This window comes from Saccopteryx leptura, chromosome 3 (genome assembly GCF_036850995.1).
Source record: "Saccopteryx leptura isolate mSacLep1 chromosome 3, mSacLep1_pri_phased_curated, whole genome shotgun sequence".
NCBI classification, from domain to species: Eukaryota; Metazoa; Chordata; class Mammalia; order Chiroptera; family Emballonuridae; genus Saccopteryx; species Saccopteryx leptura.
Window position 1 is genome coordinate 10,702,218 of NC_089505.1, and position 14,800 is coordinate 10,717,017.

Here is a 14,800-nt window from a genome sequence, read left to right on the forward strand (position 1 = left end):
GACAAGAAAAACATACGCAGAAGTGCTTTCTGAACCGGAAACCCCATGCTGCTGTGAGCCCTGCGTTCTCTGCGTGAGCTCGGACCTAGCGGTCACCCTGGGAGCTCAGTCGCAGTGACGCTCCACACGTCCACCCGCAGCCTGCCCCGGGGGTACGCTGGCTCTCGGGGAACTGCGGTCAGGATGAGAGAACATTAAAAAAAGGGAAAAGATGCAATTCTTGTCCTTGAAGGACCAAAAGTTAGCTGAGTAGAAACGGAAACCTCTCAACAGGGGGAAAATGATGAATTCAGATGACAGAGCCCCGAACCGGGCGCCAGGCCTGACATCAGAGGCTCGGATGAAACAACAGCAGGATGGCGTCTACCCTCACAGAGCTCATGTCCCAGGGGGAGACAGACCCCGACAAGTACCTAAAAGTCGTGCGTGATGAGCACAGGAGGACAAAGTACAGGTATAAGAGGACCCTTCAGACTGGGGACGAGGAAGGTTTCCACGAAGAAGACCTCCTTCGCTGAGACCTCCATGATGTGTAAGGATGATCCAGACAACTCGAGCTAGATGCCTTCTGAGGTCCGACTAAGACAAAACCATGTCCGACTAGCAAGTGGACGTCACAGCGTGTATTCTTGAAAGCTAAGGTGCCGGCATTCGTCTAAATCCCAGCTACCGCTGGGGCACCCTTTCACTCAGTCAGCTCTTTCCATGGTTAGTTTAACACCTGACCAGGTGCTGGAAGGCCTCCCCTAGCCCGGCTGCTAGCTGTCAACAAACCACAGGAAAACTCCGCCTCACCCCTTACCACGTCCTGCCTGCTCGCCCATGGGCATCTACAGCCAGGGCCCCTCCTCCTTCAGGACTTTCTTCCTTTCAGATGGTATCACTCTGATACTTTACATTCTTTCTCAATACCAACACCCGCTAATCGGAGGCACAGCCCGAAACCAGAACGTTAGCTTGTGTCCTCTGTGGACATGCTGTGCCCGGTGGCAGCCGTTCACCACCGGGTAACTGACGCCCTCCACCCCTCCTGGCTCTCCCTCCTGCTTCCTCCCATGGCCTGCCCTGGCCTCATAGCAGGCACTCTCGCGTGCTTGGAAAGACCATGCCTGTCAGCGGAGGCAGAGCAGCGAGCATACCGCTATCATTTGCTGAAGTGACTGTCCCCTCCCCCTGACTGAGAACCGAGGCTTCAGAGTCACCCCGTCTTCGCCCATGTCTCATCGGGACCCAGCAGAGCGCCTGGCACAGAACTGGACCCAAGTGCAGAGACGGTTACTGACTTCTACCGAGTAAGGAAACGTCTCCGTCCAGAGCTCACTTCCTTCCGCTGCACAGAACCAGCTGGATGACCGTGCTGGTCCGGCTCCTTAGCTCCCAGACATCTGAGCTATCGCTTCTGGGCGAAGGAAGGAACGCTGACCGCTGACAGCCTCCCAGGCCACAGAAGACGGTCCTCGGTCACCTGAACACCTGCCAAACGCAGCCACTCTGTCCACCTCCACTGCCACCTCACGTTCGAATTCTGACTCTGTCCACCTCCACTGCCACCTCAGGTTCGAATTCTGCCCTCCCCAGTTCCAGGCAGGTGTCTTCAGGCAAGTTAGTTAACAGTCAAGTCAATGTTACCTTTCCTGAAAAATGCAGATGGCAACCGAGCCCACCACTCAGACTGAATGAGAAAATGTCACGAGCAGCATAGAGCTCAGAGCCCCACAGAGTGGAGACTCAGTAAGTGACAGCTATTAGTACTCATACTGTTTCTCATACAAGCCACCATTGATGTCCTGTCCGAAAGACTACAAGTTTCCAGCTAGCCCCCTCTGCCAGGCTCCACAGTAAACCATTCACCGGGGTCAAGGCAGGAAGTCACTGGACTGCAGTTAGTGCACCGAGGTGACGAGGCTGCCTCTGCGAACCTCCCCACAACCAGCCTGCCCTGCCCCAGGCGGCACGGGCCCTGGGGGCTGCGCTGGGCACGTCCGCCGCACAGCTACAGCCCGTAGGAAGCCTCCCTATTCAGTTGACTATCCAGAAACCAGGGCCCTTTTCCAGAGAGCTAGTTCCAGAAATAACAGGCTCAGAAAAGCTAAGCTTGTCAGTTTCAGGCCACACAGCCAACAACCGTGGTGCTGATGAGTGCTGAGTGGGGTAAAGCTCAGTGTACATCCTTCCAGATCCAGCAGATTCCCTGGGGGTGGCCTATCAAAAAGAGAGGGGGAGAGAGAGAGAGGAGAGGGGGAGGGAGGGATCAGGGTTTCTGTTAACTGCATGAGCACATCTCAGTGTAGAGTGAGAACCGTGACTGTTTCCGCTGGAGCCCAAGCACCTATGGCAGTTACTAGCATGACAAACATTCTGCAATGGATGAATCAATCCACTAGGGATTTTTTGTGGGGTTGAAAGAGAGAGCTGGGTATGAAATAGCAAGACCATTCTCTTTCTGGCTGTAAAGAACAACACCCATGACCGTGGCCCACGAGGGAGGGGTCCCGCTCTCCTGCCAGGGGCTGGGCACGGAGCTCTGGAGCTCACGACAGAAGCCCATCTTGGCCAGGCTTGTTTCTGCCACCCAGGAAGAGGCTAACAAATTGCCCTACGGTCTATTCCAAACGCACACAGTGTTAATTTAGACACTTCATTTCATCGGATGCTTTATAAAATGCTGTCTCCTATGGACCCAGTAACTGAAGGCCGGTCCTGTGGGGCCGCCAGGATCCACCCTACCTGCACGCTCAGGCTGTCTCCTTTAAAAGGACATTCTCCTGTGAAGGTTTCTAGGAGTGCCGACGGGAAGTCCCTCCACAAACCATCTGCTCTCACCACACTGCAGTGCCAGCCATGCTAAGTCACGCTAAGCCATACTAAGTCATGCTAAGCCATGCTAAATCACACTGTCATGCTAAGCCATGCTAAGCCATACTAAGTCACGCTAAGCCACGCTAAGTCAAGGCTAAGGAAATTACTACCTCTGTCTGTTACAGGGGCCAATGTCAGACTAAGCCGAAGGGACATTTTCCTTTTCTTAATTAAGAAAAAATCTCTTCATTGCTATTTTTGAAAACTGGACCAACAGAGAATTAGCATTTTTAAAATGTTTATATTATTAAATAAGTGAGTTTTCAAGAACTTCCAAATATTTTCTTCAGCATTATATTTATACTATTTGGGGTTTATTAAGTGGATATTTTTTCCTGGCTTAAAAAACATGCTATATGATTCTCTTGTTTGTAAAAAAAGAAAATTCTTATAGAAAAGAAAGACACAGTGTCACTGTCTAAACATTAGCAGATATAAAAAAAAACAAAAACCAAAAAACAACAACAAACAAAAACCCAAAATTTAAAGCAACTGATCTATGTAGTCCTTACAAACAAATCCTCTTTCCCGATGGGAGAGGAAGAGAGCGCATAATTTTTTCATGCGGGGAAACGAGGAAAAACTCTTCACTGGACAAAACAGAGACAGAGGGCAATGGATGAATCAAGGGGTTTTTTATGGGGTTGGAAGGGGGAGCAGGGTCTGAAATAACAAGACCATCCTCTTTCTGGCTATAAAGAACAACACTCAAACAATTCACATCCTTTCTCATATAACCCACCATTCAGTTCCTGTCCGAAAGACTCCGAGTTTCCAAACTAGCCTCCTTGCCAGGCTCCAGAAGTATTTAAAACGTTCTCAAAACCAGAGTAAAGTTTTACTTAACTGAAAAGCAAACTCAGGCTGCCAGGCCCATGTGGGGGGACGGTGGACGGGAGGACAGAGAGGGAAACTCCACGGACGCAAATGGGCAACGCAGGTGGGCACAGCGCCCCGACGGCCACTGACGGAGTAAAAAACCCGCCAGGGAAAAGGCATCCCTGAGCTGAGGGGCAGCAGAGAACTGATGCAGAAGGAAAGCCAAACAAACCACAAAACAAAACACAGGGGAGTTCAGAAAATGACACTGGAAAATGGTAACATGGAATTTAGCCCTCCACGCATCTACCCCTCTTCAGGCAGGACGCCACACTCTGCAACGTGAGCGTGGAAGACGGAGGCTGGCACACAGCCCAGGGCGCCGTTCACCTGCCCGGCCGGGCCGAGAGCGGAGAGTGCCCCGGCTAACCTGGAGAGCGAGAGCGCAGACCAGCCACACCCAAGCGAGTGCTTCACGGAGGTGGCGCTGCGCTGTCAGGTCACCCAACGTGCCACAAGCCACCAAAAAGCACCACACGCTTTCCCCTGGCACGGGGACAGCTTACTTCCATGTTGGCATCTGTTAACAATTCACAGAGGTGCCCGGTTTCTCCGGGCAGCCCAGTAAAAGCTGTCCCCCCACACGTGTGGAGCGGCGGTCACACGCTGCGTCACCTCTGCAGAGGGCCTCCGACTGCAGCACACAGTGATTTCTCATCACAAATCGGTGTCAGGTTCCCATTTGGATAGAGAAACAGATTTGAAAGAACGTCTTGCTACATTTTAATATCGCCAGTGTTTATCTGCCTGCCGGAGTCTCCTCACAACACGAGCTGCGTTTGAGGACAGAAACCAATGGCCTGTTGAAGGTTGCGCCCCAGGCGCCCCCGAGCCCCCAGCTGTGCCATCAGGAAGGCCCTCTTCCTTCCCTGCCACTGGTGTCCTACAGTCGGACGCACAGAACAGCATCTAACTTCTCCCCACGCCCCCCATGGAACCCTCCCGGCTCCTGATGTCCCCTGTCACTGGGGAAGTGAGTCAGGGGACGGGTCAGACTGGTTACCCAGGTGGTAGATGGGGGCAAAAAGTCCGCCCGCCCCTACACAGGTCTTCTGAATCTTAGCTGCAGAAGTCCACCTGAGTGCCAGGCGCCGATACAATTGTATGTTCGCTGCTGCGTGCCGGAAGAAGCAAAGAAACGACTTTCTCTAAGGCTCCAGCCACGCCTCCCCCAGGGCCTGTGCCTGCTGCTCCTGCTCACTGTGTATATTTGCACGGCGCTCTGCGATGTACAACTTTCGGATACAGGATTGCGTTTGATCCATGTGACAGATCATGGGCCACTCTGATCCTCAGTTCACATGAGGCAGCAGAGTTAACTAATTGTTCAAGGTCACAAAACTAGTTACTGGGAAAAGTTGTGCCTAAACCCAGATGTTTTGGTTCCCAATCTCCTTGAGTAAAGTGAGAAGCATGCAGCATATGAGGCACTGGGGTTGTGACCCTGAATGAGGCCGTGTGGGCTTTGCCCTCTCTAAGCTCTAGTTGAGGAGAGAGCCCAACTGTGGATCCCAGCGGTGGGTCCGAGCGCAACCAGAATGCCCAGCCCACGGGGCAGCATGCGGGAAAGGCTTCATTCATTTGTTCTCTCAGCAGACGCAGGTGAAGCGCCTGGCAGGTGCAGGCTACTGAGGGCATTCCTGATTAGCAGAGATAGGCAAGGCGCCCTGTGTCAGACAGGAACGGGGTCGAGGGGCAGAGGGAAAAGGGTGGGAGAGGAGAGCGTATGTGAAGATTCCCCGAGAGGTCAGGCCTGGCGGGAGACTGGGGACAGGGGGGTGATGACACGGACGGCCAGAAGGAGCGCTGGCCAGCTTAAGGACAGACTCCCAGCCGAGCCGACCAGCGCGAAGGGCAGCTCCTCCGGGCATTCATGAGGGGGAGGCAGCCTGGTCAGTCCCCCGGAAAGACGTGTGAATGCCGCACGGGGAGCGGGCCGGAGGGGACGAAGAGGAAACGGGAAGCACACCGGAAGCCGTGGGAGGTGCAGGCCCAGAGCTATGACCAGTGGACGGCTGGGAGGGGATGTGTCAGAGCACCACAGGGGCAGCGTCCGCAGACTGTGATGACTGGTGTGGGGCACAAGGGGGAGAGAAGGCATCGAGGACGCCTGTAGCTTTCCTGGTGGACACCAGGCTGACACTGTCTCTCGTGGAGATCCAGGCAATAAGGCACAGGAGAAAACGTGTAAGTGTGTGCATGTGCAGTGATGACTCTCCCTAAGCCCCGATGTTCCCCCTTTCACTGGAAACGTGTACGTGTGTGCATGTGCAGTGATGACTCTACCTAAGCCCCGGATATTCCCCCTTTCACTGGAAACGTGTAAGTGTGTGCATGTGCAGTGATGACTCTCCCTAAGCCCCGATGTTCCCCCTTTCACTGGAAACCTGTAAGTGTGTGCATGTGCAGTGATGACTCTACCTAAGCCCCGGATGTTCCCCCTCTCACTGGAAACGTGTAAGTGTGTGCATGAGCAGTGATGACTCTACCTAAGCCCCGCATGTTCCTCCTTTCACTGGAAACGTGTAAGTGTGTGCATGTGCAGTGATGACTCTCCCTAAGCCCTGGATGTTCCCCCTTTCACTGGAAACGTGTAAGTGTGTGCATGTGCAGTGATGACTCTCCCTAAGCCCTGGATGTTCCCCCTCTCACTGGAAACGTGTAAGTGTGTGCATGTGCAGTGATGACTCTCCCTAAGCCCCGGATGTTCCCCCTTTCACTGGAAACGTGTACGTGTGTGCATGTGCAGTGATGACTCTACCTAAGCCCTGGATGTTCCCCCTTTCACTGAAGAATAATGAGCCAATTGCAAACGAGTGTTAACTATTAAAAACAAGCCTGAATTGGCAATTTAAAAAATATTACCTTTAACAGAATTAACAAAACAATGCTTCTTTTAAAATATTTAAAATTTAGACTGATGAGTCCTCAGCGAATACAAACTGGCTTTGACTGTATCTGATACTTGTTCTCCCCGCAGACAGCAGATGCACTGGGAATACAACGATGACTCTAATACAAGTCCTACACTGTTCTTTCCTTCATTACTGACTCGCGTGGGCTTGGTTCGCCAGCCAGCCCAGCGTTCTGAAGAAATTAGAAACAGCTTTCTAGATATTCTCTCTTGTATATCGCCTCCCATTTGAGTTCATTTTCATCTGTCACGGACTATTAAAAAAAGGGTCCTCAATTAAGAGCAGAGGCTAAATTAATTGCATCTGGGGGTGGGGTGGGCTCATTAATGCTCCACACGCTGAGCCACGATACTTACACACAAATCCACGAGGAGGGTGATCTATGTTCTCCTTTGATAATACCCTTGTGTTGAAAGGCAGCATCATTTCATTTAGTATTACAATATAAATAAGAACACCTTGATATACAAGGGTAATTAGGAAGGGAGATTAAGAGAACATTTTCTAACAAGCTGTATATCCTATGACATGTCAGCACCTGCCAACTTACCATCATTCCTAAAATGGAGAGAACCCACCAGAAAAGAGAAACAAGCTCGTTTCTCTAGATGGTAAACACAGGGAAAAAAAATCTTAATCCTAACTGCAACTCCGTAATAATTATTTTGGCGGTCTCCATCATTTCTGCTCTAATTTTGACAATTAAGGCATTGGACCCATTAAGATATTAAAAAATAACTTAAACTTCAAAACCAATTTTTGGTGTAAAAATCTTTAAGAAACAAGCTAGTAGCATAAAAAGCTTTTCAAAAATTTTTCCTATTTCCCTCTAACTATTCCTGGGCTGTAGAGAGCGCGGTTTCCGTGGGGAAGGGGGGATGGGGTGGGGCGGGTTGGTCAGAGCTGGCCTCCGGGCAATTCATTTAGGGCCAGGTTCCAGGTGTGAGGACTCCTGCCCAGACCGACACGGCATCTTGGAGGGCCAGAGGGTGTGTCTGGGAAGAATGCCGGGCAGAAGCTGTACTCTGAAGCTGGTGCAAAACCAAAATGCCAACAGAGGAGCACTTTACACCACAGCAAATGGCCCACAGTGGTAGAATTGAAAGAAGTCTTATTAACATGTAACATGGAAGCCTTCTTGGCTCAAGAACAAGAGTATTTTATTCTTTGGCTGTTCTATGCTATAAAAATATTTGAAGTTTCTGAATGGCGCGAGGGCTGCATTATTTCCCGTTGTCGGGCTCCCTCTTTGCCGAACATGCCATACACAGGCTCCTCTGCAGACGTGGGGATGCCGAGACAAGGGTCAGTTCGTTCTGGCCCTCAAGAGCTTAGTCTTATTTACAGCAACACCCTGGATTTATTTTAAAAGATGGCTTTTCTTTTGACCTTGGCATTAAAAAGTAAGAGAAAGATTTGCCCTAAACACATAGTAAGTCTAGAAATAGGACGAGGAATTCTATTCAGACCTTGAGAAAAAGCTACTACTATACAGCATCCAAGAGGAGAAACAAAATTACACCAAGGCAGTTAACATTTGGGATTAATAGAATAAAAAATGCAAGAATAATGAAGGCATGTTCTAATTGATCGATTCATGCAACATATGTAAGCTCGAAACTTCATGCTTCCGAAGCACAGCAATTCTGATTTACCTTTTCATGGTGGCTCACAAGAAAACACCTAAAACAGACTCATAGATGCAGAGGACAGTCTAATGGTTACCAGAGGGGAGGGGTCGAGGGACTGGGTGAATCAGGTGAAGGGATTAAGACGTAGAAATTGGTAGCCACAAAATATTCACAGGGATGTAAAGTTCAACACAGAAAATATAGTCAGTAATAGTGTAACAACTATGTAATACTGAATGTAAACAAAAAATGTTAAAAAAATCTAAATGCCTGACCCCACCCCATCTGCTACCCCTTGGATAGTGTCACTATATTTATAAAAATGGAGCTAATGATAAACATCATCATGAAGATCTATTCTAAACACAAAAACTGTCATTCTTCTGACATACAGCTATCAAGAACAAAGTCTGGTCTAAATATGTATAAAACTGCCAAATCTGCCTATTTTCTCCTTGTCCTGCAACTACAGAGTAAACACACGACATATCGGCTTCCTTACTGTTGATTCCACGGAGACAGTAAAAGCCAGTTCTCAATCAGGAAGTGAGCCTGCACACCACACTGTAACTTTGTTTAGACGGTAGAGGGAGGGAAAATGGGCTGTCACGTGGTGGGCAAGAATGAAGGCGGCGTGCGTGCCAGCCAGTGACTCTGGCCGAGCCCGCCCTGGACAGTCACCTTGCACGGGTCCGCGGTCACGGAGTGCGGCCGGAGCACCCCAGCACCGGGAGAAATCCCCAGCACATCGCAGCCCTGCGGCGGCATCCACTGTTTGCAGTCGTGTCCGGAAGGGAGCATTCTCAGTGGCCCTGCTTCCAGCATATCTCAAGGACTAATTAAATCCTCATTACCACCTTCTAATTATTCAAATACTATGGGATTACACTGAGGAAGTCCCTGCCGGTGCACTACATGAAAAGGGTTAAATAACCTATGTTGATGTTGAGAACCCAGATCTCATTCAGACCTTCAGAAAACCACCAGCACTAACATGAATATTTAACTAGATACCACTGTGGACATTAAAAGAGAATTCAATTAAAAGGTTTTAAAAGAAAAATTAATTCTGACCTCTCTACATCTGTCCAAATAAATAAGCCTTCTTGAAATGTTTTCATCTAATTGCTAATCCAATAAACTAGAAGGGCATCCGCTGGTTTCATTAAGCTTCACATTTTGCAGGGGTTAAAAATGTGATCATTTCGATGTTAATAATGATTATACTTATTTATCTACTCCAATGACTATTTCATATTCCCTCCAAGTCCTCTTTGAAAACAGAACACATTCATAAGCCATTTTACCCATTGCTCTCTCCAATTTTAAAGATCTATATGTTCAAGAATAAGAAGGATAAAATTAATTTAAACTTGTTAGCTACAATTTTCTTAACTGTTTTTCCAATGAGTAGGCAGCATAATTTATACTTTTTTTTTTCAATGAGGTGCTTTAATAGCAATTTTTAATGTTCTTCTCTGAGGTCTACAGAGAATGGTTGGTTTAAATTAAACACCAATGGCAAAGGGTTACAGAATCCTAAACTGAAGTTTTGTCCTGTTTTCCTTTTAAAGATATCAGTAATGAAGAAGCTAAGCCCACAGAATTTGAGCTAATTTTCTTCACTGAGTTAGTGAGAAGTTCCAGCACCATAGACAATGCAGCCAGGAGCATATGCTGGAAAGCAGATGCAAGTACAGAGAAGACAATACTACAGGAGAACAGAGGCCAACACGTGTTTAAAGTGCTTCCTTCCCCTCTGTAACCCATGACCAACTGGCCATATCCACACTGAGCTGAACACAGGCGGACCATATAAAAACCATAGAAACTTAAGTTATTTTCCCCTGTATACAGTGTGGACTTGTGACTGATGTCATTGTGACAAACTGAATGCCAGAATCACCAGTTAAAGGACAGTGAACGGGAGGCGGCCTGGGGTTGACGTTAGGGTTGGGGCTGGGGTTGGGGCTGGGGAGGTCGAGGGGCCGTGAGCTGCCCTGCAGGCATCTGGTCGGCGCGCTGCCTCTGCAGTCACCCTGCCTGGGGACACGAGGACCACGTAGGAAGAAACGAAACAGAGCTACAATCCAGCTCCTTGAGCCTGGAGGGACCTGGGCTCCCGCATAGCACGTCAGCACTGCTGTCCCCCGGGAGGACTTTGGGGAGGACCCGGGAAACTGCACCTCCAAACACACCTCTTGCTTTGTGTTGGTGTCTCTGGACCAGCATTTTTCTAGATTCTTTGCCATTATAAAAAACGTCCATAATGGTGGAATCTTAGTCTTCATCTTATTATCAACACAAAATAAGTATTAAAAGGAACTGTTCGATTTGGCTGTTTTAGCACTCAGCAAAACAGAAGGTATATTCTTATCTTGTCTACCACGGTTTCTGAAAAAGAATACTTTTCAAAAAAAAAAAAAAAAAAGATGCTCACTCACCAATATATTTCTTTCCTCATTTCCCTAAACGGGGCTGGGGAGATATAGGACTGTAACGGCATAAAGGAAGTTAAATTATGTTTCAAAACATAGGAGTCAACATTGGGGAATATTCTAGAGAATGTTTCCTAGCCTACTTTGCATTGTACACACTGTTGGTAAACATCACATGACGGTAAAAGCAAGCAAGAATTGTATCAAAGCATTGCAATGGCTGTGTCATTTGCCATTAAACTATCCAATCAAATTTATTAGGAGCTAACATTTCTTGCTCGATTTTAACAAATAAAGCTATTTAAAAATTTTTTTTGCTACCCAATAGATTTTTTTCATTGTGAAAAAAAATTTTTTCAAGTGTTTATGAAATAATGCTATAATCCTGTTTGGTAGCTTTTCTCCCCAAATGCAGTCTCTATTCAATACCATTCCATATTAGTTTCAGATGTATAAATTTCTACCCAATTTTTAAGGAAATGTACCTCACACATGGCAAAGCATTATTCAACAGTCACTGTGAAATATGAAGCTCTCCTTGTTGGGAGGTTGTCTAACCAACAAAAGATGCACACGCCTCTAGCACAGGCTTTCAGGGAAAGCTGGGGGGAACGTGTCCCTAAAAATAAATTCAGATTTAGCAAATTATAAAATTTATATTTGCTATTGGAAGGAAATAATCATTATAACTACCCAGATTTGCCATTATAAAAATGTCGGTTACCAAAACCACACGACATATAATAATAAGGAAAACAGTAACAAACACATAAACCTAACAGCTTCCATAGAGGGACATCAGAGGAAAACCTAAATTTTGCCTTATTAGTATGTTCATTTGAGTTAAAAGTTTAATTGAACTATATTTCCTCGTTGTTGTTTCATCCTTGACATTTGGTTTTCTACATTTTCAAATTTCTTAAACATATGTCAGTTGAAAGGGAATGAGGAAGATGTTGGAGGATCTTAGAGGAGTTTCCCCTTTTTGGTTCTTAGAGATAAAGGTTACAACAGTACTTTCAAATAAAGCATCTCTCTCTCTTTCTCTTTTTTTTTTTTTAGCGAGAGATAGACAGACACAGGAAGGGAAAGAGATGAGAAGCATCAACTCATAGTTGCATCACTTTAGTTGTTCATTGACTGCTTCTCATACGTGCCTTAACTGAGGGACTCAAGCCAGCGACCTTGGGCTTCCAGCTCATGTAGATGATCCCACACTCAAGCTGGTGACCTCAGGGTTTCGAACTTGGGGCATCATTGTTCAAGGTCGATGCTGTACGCACTGCACCACCATTGGTCAGGCATCAAATAAGGCACCTCTTATCCTTTAGTGCTTGCAGAAGAAGGAGAATTCTCCCGGTGGGAAAGATGTCACAGGGATCCTCTGGGTCTGGCCGGAGCAGGCTTTAGGTGCAGGATCATTTCCTCATTCCTCTTCTCTCCACTCCCCTGACCCAGGAGCACAATGTAGATACAACCCAGGGCCAAGAGAAGAAGAGTGGGGAGATCCCCCTGCCTGGCCTCAGTGTGCTTTCTGTGAGCTACTGTAATGTCTCCCAGACAACCAGCACACCTGAAATGTCTCCCAGACAACCAGCACACCTGTAATGTTTCCCAGACAACCAGCGCCCTGTAACGTCTCCCAACCAGCACACCTGTAATGTCTCCCAGACAACGAGCGCCCTGTAACGTCTCCCAACCAGCACACCTGTAATGTTTCCCAGACAACCAGCGCCCTGTAACATCTCCCAACCAGCACACCTGTAATGTCTCCCAGACAACCAGCACACCTGTAATGTTTCCCAGACAACCAGCGCCCTGTAACGTCTCCCAACCAGCACACCTGTAATGTTTCCCAGACAACCAGCGCCCTGTAACATCTCCCAACCAGCACACCTGTAATGTCTCCCAACCAGCACACCTGTAACGTCTCCCAGACAACCAGCGCACCTGTAACGTCTCCCAACCAGCACACCTGAAATGTCTCCCAGACAACCAGCACACCTGAAATGTCTCTCAGACAACCAGCACACCTGAAATGTTTCCCAGACAACCAGTGCCCTGTAACCTGTGCACCTGTAATGTCTCCCAGACAACCACCACACCTGTAACCAGTGCACCTGTAATGTCTCCCAGACAACCAGCACACCTGTAACATTTCCCAGACAACCAGCACACCTGAAACGTCTCCCAACCAGTGCACCTGTAATGTTTCCCAGACAACCAGCGCACCTGTAACATTTCCCAGACAACCAGCGCACCTGTAACGTCTCCCAACCAGCACACCTGTAACCAGTGCACCTGTAACATCTCCCAGACAACCAGCGCCCTGTAACCTGTGCACCTGTAATGTCTCCCAGACAACCAGCACACCTGAAACATCTCCCAGACAACCAGTGCACCTGTAACGTCTCCCAAACAGCACACCTGTAACCAGCGCCCTGTAACCTGTGCACCTGTAATGTCTCCCAACCAGCGCACCTGAAACGTCTCCCAGACAACCAGCACACTTGTAATGTTTCCCAGACAACCAGCACACCTGTAACATCTTTCAGACAACCAGCGCACCTGTAACGTCTCCCAACCAGCATACCTGTATCCAGTGCACCTGTAACGTCTTCCAGACAACCAGTGTCCTGTAACCAGTGCACCTGTAATGTCTCCCAGACAACCAGCGCAACTATAACGTCTCCCAGACAACCAGCGCACCTGTAACCAGTGCACCTGTAATGTCTCCCAGACAACCAGTGCACTGTAACCAGTGCACCTGTAATGTCTCCCAGACAACCAGTGCACCTGTAACGTCTCCCAGACAACCAGCGCACCTGTAACCAGTGCACCTGTAATGTCTCCCAGACAACCAGCGCACCCATGAGGAGTTAGCACAAACAAGCAATAGAGAGGATGTGAGACACAGGAAAGATTTCTGAATCACAGTGGAAAGTTTAGAGCAACAAATGCACACAATTATTTAAACATATTGTAGTACTGTTAAAAAGCAGTGGTTCCCAAAGTGTGGTCCTCAGGTCAGCAGCAGCAGTCACACCCAGGACTTGTCAGAAATGCAGAGCTGAAGCGCCCCAGCTCAGACTCATGGAATCGGACACCTGGGGGCGTGGCCTGGCTATTTCAACACTCTCTATGCGATCCTTGTGCACCCTGACGTTTGGAAACCACCAACTATTCCATTATTAATACACACTGTACTACCCTGGATAAGAAAAGTATTAACTATACATTAAATTATTATAAGATAGTTAAATACGTAAAGGTATTGTAAAATAAAAGTTTCCTTTTATTCCTACTAAACAGTCGTTTCAACACAAATGATGTGTAGACAAGGCTAAACAATATGTTACTCAGCTTTTAACATGTAAATAACTGAACCTTATAATTCTAATTAGGCGCAAATCATCATCCATATAACTCCTATAGAAATTATTATAAACATTAGGGGTCAGGAAGCTTTAAATATTAGCTACCAAGCTACCTATTCTGTCCCCTGGGCGAGTGTGAGAGGGGAGGGTCTGAAGGAAGGTGGCCTGCTGCGGGTGGAGGGGACAGCCTGGCCCACAGGGTGCGCAGGCCCGGGGCCCAGCACCTGGACGGTGCGGCAGGCCTGTAAACCCCCGTCTTCGCTAACCTGGAATGACCCCTGCCCCGCCACCAGCAAAAGCAGCCTGATTGCTGGAGGGGAGAGATGAAGACAGAGGTCAATGAATGAAGGCCAAGGCAGTCATTATGGAGCTCAACGTCAAACGGTTTGCACACAAGACGACTGGAATGTCCCAGGGCTTCCGGGAAGTTCTTTTTGTCTGACTGCGGCGCTAACTAGCCTCTGAGAATGAAGAAGTCATACAGAAAGAGCCTCTAAGGTCCTCTGTTCTCTCTCTGTAAATTGAGGTGACTGGACTCTGTGATCTTTCAAGATGGCTCCAGTTCTAAGACCCTGTAAATTTATAATACAAGGTCTTACTGTGTGTTTATATTTGTAAAAGCTAAATATTGTGGAACAAATAATTGATCAAACAGGTAAACATGATACATTTTAACCTTTTACTCAGTCACTACCCAAATT

The 14,800-nt window shown here is 47.8% G+C and overlaps 1 protein-coding gene across 4 annotated transcripts in view; it reads right to left on the reverse strand.

Moving 5' to 3' along the window:
- The window catches only part of ARID1B (AT-rich interaction domain 1B), a 429,345-nt gene that overhangs the window by 82,517 nt on the left and 332,028 nt on the right, over positions 1 to 14,800 (reverse strand). The window lies entirely within an intron of this gene.